The 10,227-nt window shown below is 32.1% G+C and overlaps 1 protein-coding gene across 1 annotated transcript in view; it reads right to left on the reverse strand.

Moving 5' to 3' along the window:
- The window catches only part of LOC127739043 (uncharacterized), a 54,422-nt gene extending 44,673 nt beyond the window's left edge, over nt 1-9,749 (reverse strand). The window contains exon 1 of the mRNA XM_052250605.1: nt 9,735-9,749. The gene's annotated coding sequence lies outside the window, so the exon portion shown is untranslated. The remainder of the gene's footprint in view (nt 1-9,734) is intronic.
- Between the last annotated feature and the right edge of the window lie 478 nt (nt 9,750-10,227).

Here is a 10,227-nt window from a genome sequence, read left to right on the forward strand (position 1 = left end):
TCCAAATCATTAAAACTTGTTTTCAATATTCCAGTTGAATTTTCTATTCATTAGATTAAAGGTAAATATCTAATAAGTTTAATTAATAATTTACGATGGCTAACCTTGCAACACTAGAGTTAAAATGCATTTTCCTTGAGAATACCTAACCTCACTTTTCAAAAACGATCTAGACTCTTTATCATAGGTTAAAATTTAAAGGTTTTCCTATATCATAAATCAGTTTGACAAAGAAGGTCGTTTCATTTTCAAATACCCAATTTCATGTTGAAACATATAGATAGTTTGTTTAGTTGACTTGTATACAATAAAACCTCTACTAAGTAATCAATCATTGGAAATACCAAAAGTGAACTAATATTATAAACAGGAACTATGTTCATGACATTGGAAATAACTAAGGGACAAAATTTAAATTGCCACTAAAAATCAAAAGTGTTTCAACCCGTCTCAGAATCAAATGTTTATACAATGCATTGTGATGTAATATATCATAGTCTGTTGTTTTGATATACCCTATCGTCGAATAATACAGCTATGAAATGACAGAAATGGCAGTAAAGAGGCAAAATAGCTCACAATCTTTTTGACATGCAAATCCTTAAAAATAATATTAAGCACACATGTGGCCAACAAAGATGATTATACAGTATTGACAAATCGTCTGTTTCTTTTCACTGTCAAAGAAATTGTTGGACGACGCTTGTGATCTTATTTTTATTCCACCACAATACAATTTGGTCATCAAAGATTGCCTTATGTAAATATTTTCTGAAATCCCTTCTTTTGAAGCTAGTTTTTAAGATAAACAATAGTGTCATTTTTTTCATATTTTGGGAATTTACAGGCCGAAATAGAAATAGCAGCTAAAAATCTATCTTCTGTTTTGAAGTTTTTTTGTGGATGTAAACATTAATAGATAACTTATCAATATTTCTTCAGTCTTATAATTGACTACTTCATAATGCATGAAATTAAAGTTAATCAAATCAGCACCCCATATTCAATAAAACGTTCGCATTGCATTTATTTGTTTATGGCATAATCGAGGTCCTCTCATATAACCTGTGTTTGTTTTACGTAGTTTATATTTTGTTATGTAATCTTATTTGCAATATAATTTAAACATTTATCATATTTTGAGATTTAACTTGTTTCTTTGACGACTTTATGACAGCTAAACATTCGTGTGATCGGGTTTTTGGATGCTTTTTACCAAGACGATTATAGGAATTTGTGTAATTAGAAATTGTTCTGTGGATGCATGGGTGCATTTGTTGTGCACGTTAAGTAAGTGAATAACACGGCCGTGATGAATATTCATGCCTCAACGAGAACCATGTATTAAATATATATTACATAAATGGCCGTTGATAGGAGTTGGAACGACCATTTCGTAGGAAAATGTAACCCCTTTTTATGTGACCGTTTTATCTTTGATCAATTAAAACAAGTTAAAAAAAATAAGGGAAAACGTTGGGCAGGATTTTAAATTGATACAAGACGAAGGTTGTCGATGATTTTAGGTGACCGCTAGGAAATATATTTTAAACATTTATAATACCTCAAAATTTCAAAAAATGGCCCCATGAAACCTTCTCCTTACACACAATAATATTTGAAGGCTATGTTTAGTAAAATTTCGAAGCGTTATCACACGAATGTCGAATAAAATTATAAACCTGTATATTTAGCTAGCTATAAAACCCGGTTTAATCCACCATTTCCTACATAAGGAAATGCCTGTACCAAGTCAGGAATATGACAAGTGTTTTCCATTAGTTAGACGTGTTGGAGCTTTTGGTTTTGCCATTTTATAAAGGACCTTCCGTTTTGAATTTCCCTTGGAGTTCGGTATTTTTGTTATTTCACTTTATCCGAAGGACAAGCGGAAATCATCATAATTTGGTTTCCGTTTATCGCTATAGAATATCTGTGTTTAAAAATCACTACGAATACGTTCAACATGTCGTTACTACAATGTCATCTTTTTTTCCCATAATTTTTACCTTACCGAAATTTACTTATTACCAAATTTTACTTACAATTAATTAATTAGTAACAAGAAGGATGCCACACGTGCAGCAAGGAACTGCTTACCATTCCGGAGCACCTATGGTTTTTCATAGGATTCCCGTTGCTCAATCTTAGATTTTCTCTGCGATGCTATTTAATTTTCCTTTTGGACATGGTGTTTACTGTTTTATTGGACTGTTGAGTTTTTATTGCCAATTTGATGTCCTCTCTCTTCACTAGTAAATGAATATTAGTCTAAAACGGTCATTTTGATCTTAAAATCATCTGAAGATTCTCAACAATAAATTATTCAATCATGTTCAGTCTTTTAGTCAATTTTCAGACTTATCCACTACGGTAAATTCAGAATTGTTCAGATTGCTTGCAATCAATTCAATATGATGTTGATTTGTACAGGTAAATAACAATAACTGAACAGTCTGAGCGTAGTATGAACATATCTTAATTGTCTGTAAGCGTATAATCTGAACAGTATTGGATTTACTGACTTACTGCAAAGGATAAGTCTGAAAATTAACTAAAAGACTGAAAATGACTGAATAATTTATTGTTCAGTCATTTAAGATCTGTTGAGATTCAATAAAAGCAACAGTAGTATACCGATGTTCAAAAGTCATAAATCGATTGAGAGAAATCAAATCTGGATTACAAACTAAAACCGAGGGAACACACATCAACTATAAGAGGAAAACAACGGAACAATAGAAACACTGAAGTGCAACAAAAACAAACGCCAACATACATAGAAACGAACTATTTGATAACAACTGCCATATTCCTGACTTGGTACAGGACATTTTAAGAAAAATGGCGTGTAGAACCTGGTTTTATGGCTAGCCAAACCTCCCGCTTATATGGCAATGTTAAAAAATATCGAATGACCATTTGAGATCAACATTGGTTTACTAGTTTACTAGTGCTTTTAAGAGACATTTCAAAGGAAATAGTTGAGAGACGGCACCTATAAACATCAAACATCTTCAAATGTAAATTTGTTTTAACACGAGTATGAACACATTAGATAAAGGAACGTAAGCTGAAAAGTAAGGACATTTAACCATTTATAACGCAGAAAAGAGACATGACCTCAAGGTTCTACTTTCAGTTTGATTGAGTTTAGTTTATTTTTTTCTATGCAGAAAAGGACTTTATCTATTATGTATTTTATAGGATAGGACAGGAATTATTGGTGACACTTATCTTGATTTAAATTCACAAACATAAAATGATTTTGCATAATTCAGATACAACTACTTGTCCTCAAATATAAAGAAAGAAAGTTAAAATTTTTTTTTTAAAACAAGTTAAATGGTGCTTTCTCAAAATTGTACATCTTTTAGTCGAGAAACTCTCTTTTCCAAGATTAATTCAAAAAGATTTTTAAGACAATATAAAATGAAACAAAAATTAAAGTTTTGATATACCATTCTGTTTTGGTTGTCTATCCATGAAAATTAGTGGTAAATTTATCAGACTGCCATTTTAGTCATGAATTGATCGCTTACCTTAAAACATTGGAGTAAAAGTACATTTTTGCTGAGGAGTTCCTAAGTCTGAAATTTTCAAACATTATCTCTGACTTTAACACAAAGAATAAGTATCGAGGAATTTCTAAATATGTAATTAGTCTGATAAAGAAGGTAGTTTTATTTACAAGTACTGGATTTCAATTTGCTAACAGATGACAAGTTTTGACGTGACTTGCATAATTACAACAAAAGGAGAAGGTATGATAAGGGCCATTATTTTGTGCCTGAAATTAATAAAAATAACGGTATTAACAATTATGATTTCTTTTATCAATAAACAGGTTGATATTATATGAACACTTTAGTGCAGAAAGTATATTCAAATATAAATTGTCATTTCACACATTGTTTTTGGAGATCAAAGATATGAGCCAAGGCCTTACCCGTCATAAGATCTTGTACTCATATTTGCATCTTTGTTCTGTACATATAGTAGCAAAATATTTTTCGGGGGTTAGGCCTTTGATAGTGTCTTGATATTGTTGAAAAGATATGAAAATAAGACGATTTTTGCAGGTTGGCACGAAATATAAATTCCTGATGACAAAATTCAAAAAATGATAGTGATATCTGACAGACTTATGTCTTACGGAACCTGTGGACTCCTGAAGGTGGTGTATTTTTGTAAGTTTATAATACTTATTTACTTTTTTTTCAATCGTTCAAAAATTGACCTCATAAAACCTTCTCCTTACATACAATAATGATTAAAGGCTGTGCCCACTTCTTAAATTTCAATTCCAGATGTTGAATTTAGAAAAAAAAACTGCTACAACAAAGTTATGAGAAATAACAACTGAAATCGACAATACGGCACCGTCACGACTAGGTTGAATGATATGATGGGTTGATGCCATTATCTCAAGTCACTAGCGACATGTTTTTCTTAGATCTTTGGATACCAGTATAGTCGTCTGATCTGTGATTTTACCGAGTGTGTCCTATACCCAATTGTGACATTTCGACTGTAAATGAATTTACATGGCGGGTGATGCATGTAAAGCCAGAGATGATCAGCCTGCCGACTTAACCGGTAACTCTCCCTTTGGAGTTTATACGATTCCTTCAGTTTTTGTTCGTTACCTCGACTTACGAGATTTGAACATCGAATAATTGCTGTCTCTTTAATTTTATGTTTTTATTTAAAACTGTCCCCGTTTCATACTATTTGATAAATTCGCAAAGGACCTAGAACAAAGTTAAATAACAAAAAAACCAAACTCCAAGGAAAATTCAAATCGGAAGGTCCTTTATCAATTGGCAAAATCAAAAGCTCAAACACATCAAACGATTGCGTCGACAGGTTTAGAGGCTCTTGCTACCAAGTCAGGAATATGACAGTTGTTTTCCAGTCGATTGAAGTGTTTGAGCTTTTGATTTTGCCATTTTATAAAGGACGTTTTGAATTTCCCTTGGAGCTTGGTATTTTTGTAATTTTACTGTTTGCTATGCATACACCAATCGCAATGCATATCCAGGCTCAGCTAAAATATTAAATTACATGTATAGGGAAAGGATTGCAATTACCAAATTAGGATAACAGCTAAAAGGTTTGAAAGATTTCCGCTTCATAAGCAAAACAAATAGTAGATAAAAGGCATTGATAATTCCTGTTTGATGCCCTTATCGAAAAGGAAACGACTCATCTATCAGTAAAGCATAGAATTGATTCAATATTACTTTGTTCAATAAACTAGTTCCTATTTTATCGATTTGTTACATAAATGATAAATCATCTGTTGATTAAATTATGTTTGACATAATTGGAAAAGTAAAATAACAAAAATACCGGACTCCAAGGAAAGTTCAAAACGGAAAGTCCCTTATCATATGGCAAAATTAAAAGCTCAAACATATCAAACGAATGGAAAACAACTGTCATATTCCTGACTTGGTACAGGCTTATCTTTATGTAGAGAATGGTGGATTAAACCCAAACTATCGTTTTATAATACATAAAACGGACACATGTTTTGTTTCACTTACAATTTGTCATGTCATCATCTGATTGTAAATTCAAATAAGAACAACTCCAAACATAAAATACCAATATCTGTTCATTAATAAATAAAATTAACATAATTTCGGAAGCTTGTATAAGTTGCCAACTTTTTTGAAAATTTTAACCACAGAATTGAATTGATAAACAGATGTCAGCACTTGGTTCAAGGTTTAATTATAACAAAAGTATTGTCCAGATACGAATACTTTACGAATGTAAATTTTCCTTAAAAGAGTCATTGACACTGAAATTCAGTGGAAACGACACGCGTGAAATTATATCTGGTAAAAAACGTCCAACAACTGTGTACATGTTTTCAATGCGATCCCATGGTCCTGATGGCAGATCTTAAGTTCTATTTTGTTGTTAAATGAAATTGATCTAAAATGTTCCGAAAAGCCATTATATGGTACATATGCTATTACATCATGCTGTTTTATTGAACATTATTATGACATGGATAGGAGAAAATCCTAAACACCAAACTGATTAAAAAAATTTCTAAAAAAAGATCCGATGGTATTTGATAAAATAGTCTTAATTTACTGCTGTTCAGATAGCCTAGATGAATGAACTATGGTTTCAAAAGGTCTGTACTCTTAAGTCAAAGTAACTGTTTATTGGAAATTTGTCCGAGTGGATCAGATTGCCTACTGCGACTCACTTCATTTTGATAAAGGTATCGGACTGTATTTTAGGCACTAAATAACTTGATTTCTCATGGATTCCTTTTTTTTTTAATGTTTTATGTTTTCTGGTGTATTCCTGATAGATTTATGGTATTTGAACATCAGTTAACTACTGTCATGACCGTTGCATTTGATGAATAAGTAATTAGCTGTGAAATGAAAGCAAACAGGTGAAAAAACAATAGATGTTTATTAAAACAAATATGGTTATAACACCAGCCATTAAAATTATGCCCCCTACATGGTCGTATCTAGATTTATTTGCTAAAATTTATTTATTTACCCATTTTGCTTTAACAGCGAACAACATAATACCATCAATAGGAGTATTTGCCGTTTTTAACGGAAATTGTTGTGCAAAGCGAGGAATCCTTTTCAAAGAAATATTTGTTATTTTATTTTATCAATAATAAATGTTTAAGATATTTTGAAATCCCAGCAGTTCATGCCCCAGTTTTCTGATTAGATTTAATTTTGTTATGTTTGTCTCTTATCTACGTTTAAATGTTTTCGCTGCATTATCATAAATCTTGACATAGGAAGACTAATCAATTTGACAACCAAATAGTCCATAAAACTATTTTTTCCACTTCGACTAACGATCTTTTTTTTTATTGTCCCCTTCATATTTTTTGCCGATTTTTTTTATACTTATTTTTTCGCGGAAACATTTTATAATGTTTGTTTTTCTCCCCTCAAACATTCTATTGTAATATCGGTAAAAGAGCATATTCATTTAGAATTAATTATGTTAGAAGAGGGATAATCCTTACATCTTTACTCCACAAAATATTCAAGCGTGAAGAAATAACTTACTCAGTAAAATTGCTCTCTTTCAATACTATCGCGATTCGAAGTACTTTGTTGAATCATATAAATACTGCATATTTGAGTTCACTTTTAAGAAGAGTCTTTAGAGACTGTGTTATTCATTATTTCTGGTTTTATTTTTTTGTACGATAAACAGTTGTTATCCAAAGCGCTGACGACTTTGTCAATTTATACAGTAGTGATCACACGCTTACCCTGGTTTTCAATTATGTGCCACATAGCCGACCCCTTTTATTTCTTGTTCAAGATTGTTTAGTATTCATCCTGATGGTAATAAGATGTATTGGATTGAATTATTGGTTGTTGGTGTGATCCGTTATTGTGTTCAATTCCTAATAATTTCTGTTATCATTTTCATGTTTTATTTCAGATTTTGAGATAAGTAAACTTCAATCTTTGTCGGACAATATTAAGGTTTTGTCTCAATGTTTTGGAAATTGTGCTTTCGTGTAAATTTTGAGTGTTGCAGGCCTTTGCAAGGAGCTTTTTCTTTTTACTAGAAAAATACATCAAAGATACAACGCTAATGTGGTCAGATATCAATTAGTAAATTACATGATACTTCCCAGGAGTGTGACACAGTTTTGTTTATCAGACCACTCTATGAATGTAAGCGTATATGATTACAGCTTTTTGTTACCATAGGTTGTTCCCGCGTATTGATAAATCTGAAGATCATTAACGACATTTTCTGAAAATTAGATAAATTAACAGAGGCATCGATTTTTTTTAACTTTTCTAGTATATTTAAAGATTCTACCATTCAAAACTTTATGCCTCCCCATTTTGATAACATGAAACCATTTATTATTTTGAATTCATACAAAACAACCAGTAAAAGTTTAAATTTTAATTTAAAGTCAGTCACATTAGAAGTTAGAAGTGTAAACAATTCTGTTGATGTTTAAGATAAATTACATGCTGTTGATGGTCCTTTTAATTCGGTTGATGCCCTTGATGCCCTTGATATCATTGAATAGAAGACGCTGTTAAACCTTTATTTGTATAAGAACCAATTTTCTAATGTTAGATTTTATACACAAAAGCCGTTTGATCTAGTTCATCATCACCATCATCACTTATCCCACTAGATACAATCATCAATCCTGCTTCCCTGTTGATGTCTATTGCCCATGGATATTTGATTCCGTCAGTTTCTGATAGTATTGTTTTACTGGTTTTGCCATCTGGTGATACCACCATAATATTGTTATTTTCTTGCGAAACTATATAAACAAAGCCTTTCTTGTCTAGAGCAAGTCCTGCGTGTGAGTAAATGCCATCGTGCTGAAATCGCCAGATTAGTTCGCCAGTACTTTTGTAGCAGCAGACTTCGTTTGCATTGCAATAATTAATGGTGCTATAGATATTGCCCTGGAATAATGCAATACGACTAGCCTTGACTCCTTCTACGATTGTATAAGACATATCATTCAGATTCACCTTCGTTGTTTTCTCACCACCGCAGATCACCAATATTTGACCATCACTTGCTACTGCATTACAGTGTTGAGCAATTCTAATTATTTGAATAATTGTACTCTGTTCTATATCGATAAGTGCTGTCTGCTTTGTACGTCCAAATGTTACAGCCACTATATCATTCTGTACAAGACAAGTATCAACTGGAATTTCTGTCAAAGTTACTACTTTTTTTGCAAAGATGCCGTCATTACCGAAGAGCAGTAGCTGTTTTTTATTACGATCAAGGATAATAAATTTACCATCTGGTAATACAATACATGCCCGTATATCTAAAGATTCTATATCATCTGGCTTTGTCAGTCTTCTTAACAAGGCTGGTTTCATTTGTTCAATTGTAGGTGGAATTGGAACCAAATGTTGTGCTTGATCTTTTCGTCCAGTATTAACTGGAAGAGTAGACGAGCTAGTATTAGTAGTGATATCTCCAAAAGATTTGAGATTTTGTAGAATTAATGTCAGAGCAGATGAAATGTTAACCTCTAAATTCATTTCCTTAAAGTGGTCACTTTCTAAATCTGCAATGTATTTTGATGCTTGCACTGTACTTTTCTCAATCTGTATTAGACCAACATGCATCTGTAGGTCTGTTGCATATATCATCATTTTCTTGAAATCGCTCTGCATTTTTTGTATCTGACTGGATTGCTGTTTTATTTGCTGTATCAGAGAGCTGTTGTTTGATATCAACGTTGAATATTTAGACTCTAAGTCATCGATTATTTTTTTCTCTAATTGGTTTAAATAATTATCAATCGACTTCCTCAAGCAGCGGATTTCCTGCACGGCTTTTGATTTTTGATCAACGTTTATACTGATCCTGGTTTTCAAGTAAGTCATGACGTTGTTAAAATTTTGCGCAACATCATTCAAATCTTTTTCAAAAAGATGAACTGAAGCAGATGCCTTAACATTTTTTATGATGTCTGACAGTGGTTTCATGTCTTGACATTTCTGGTGTTTATCTGTGATGCACTGGACACAGCAGGGACAGGCATGGTTTGAACAATAAAGTTCAAACTTCTTCAAGTGGTCTCTACACTGATTACTTACATCTTGCATGAATGAGGGTAACTTTTCATAAACTTGAACTGACATGGTTTTATGGTTCTTAAACAGTCTAGACTCTCTGTGACGTTTTTCACAGTTTCCACAAAAGAAGACTTCACATTCTGTGCACCAAATTACTGCGCTCTTAGAGATTCCATCTTCATGGAGTTCCGAACAAAGGTGTTTGACCGATGATTCCATTTCTCTCTTCACTTCTGAAATGAATGTAAGAATTTTTCTCAGTAACGTTGATGAAATTATTTCCCTCTTAATAATACAGTATTATAATTATGATTTTGAATAAAATCGTAATATGGCAAATAATTCATTCATATTATTAGGTTTACGTATCTTCTATGAAAACCCAGATCCAATTCAAAATTGAGATCTATTGATCAAGTTTGTTCTAGCTTTTTGTGTAGGAGGGTTACTGTTTTATTTTCTTATATCTAACATCGAATTGTATTAGATATAAATAAAAAAAGATTATTGTATATCGGGTAGAATCAGTGAAAGATAAATCCTGGATAAATCTAGAAGTCTTAAGATGACTCATAAAAAATACCAGGCTTAACATTTTGTACACCGGACTCTCGTTTTATCTCAT

This window comes from Mytilus californianus, unplaced genomic scaffold (assembly GCF_021869535.1).
Source record: "Mytilus californianus isolate M0D057914Y unplaced genomic scaffold, xbMytCali1.0.p SCAF_4, whole genome shotgun sequence".
Classification (NCBI taxonomy): Eukaryota; Metazoa; Mollusca; class Bivalvia; order Mytilida; family Mytilidae; genus Mytilus; species Mytilus californianus.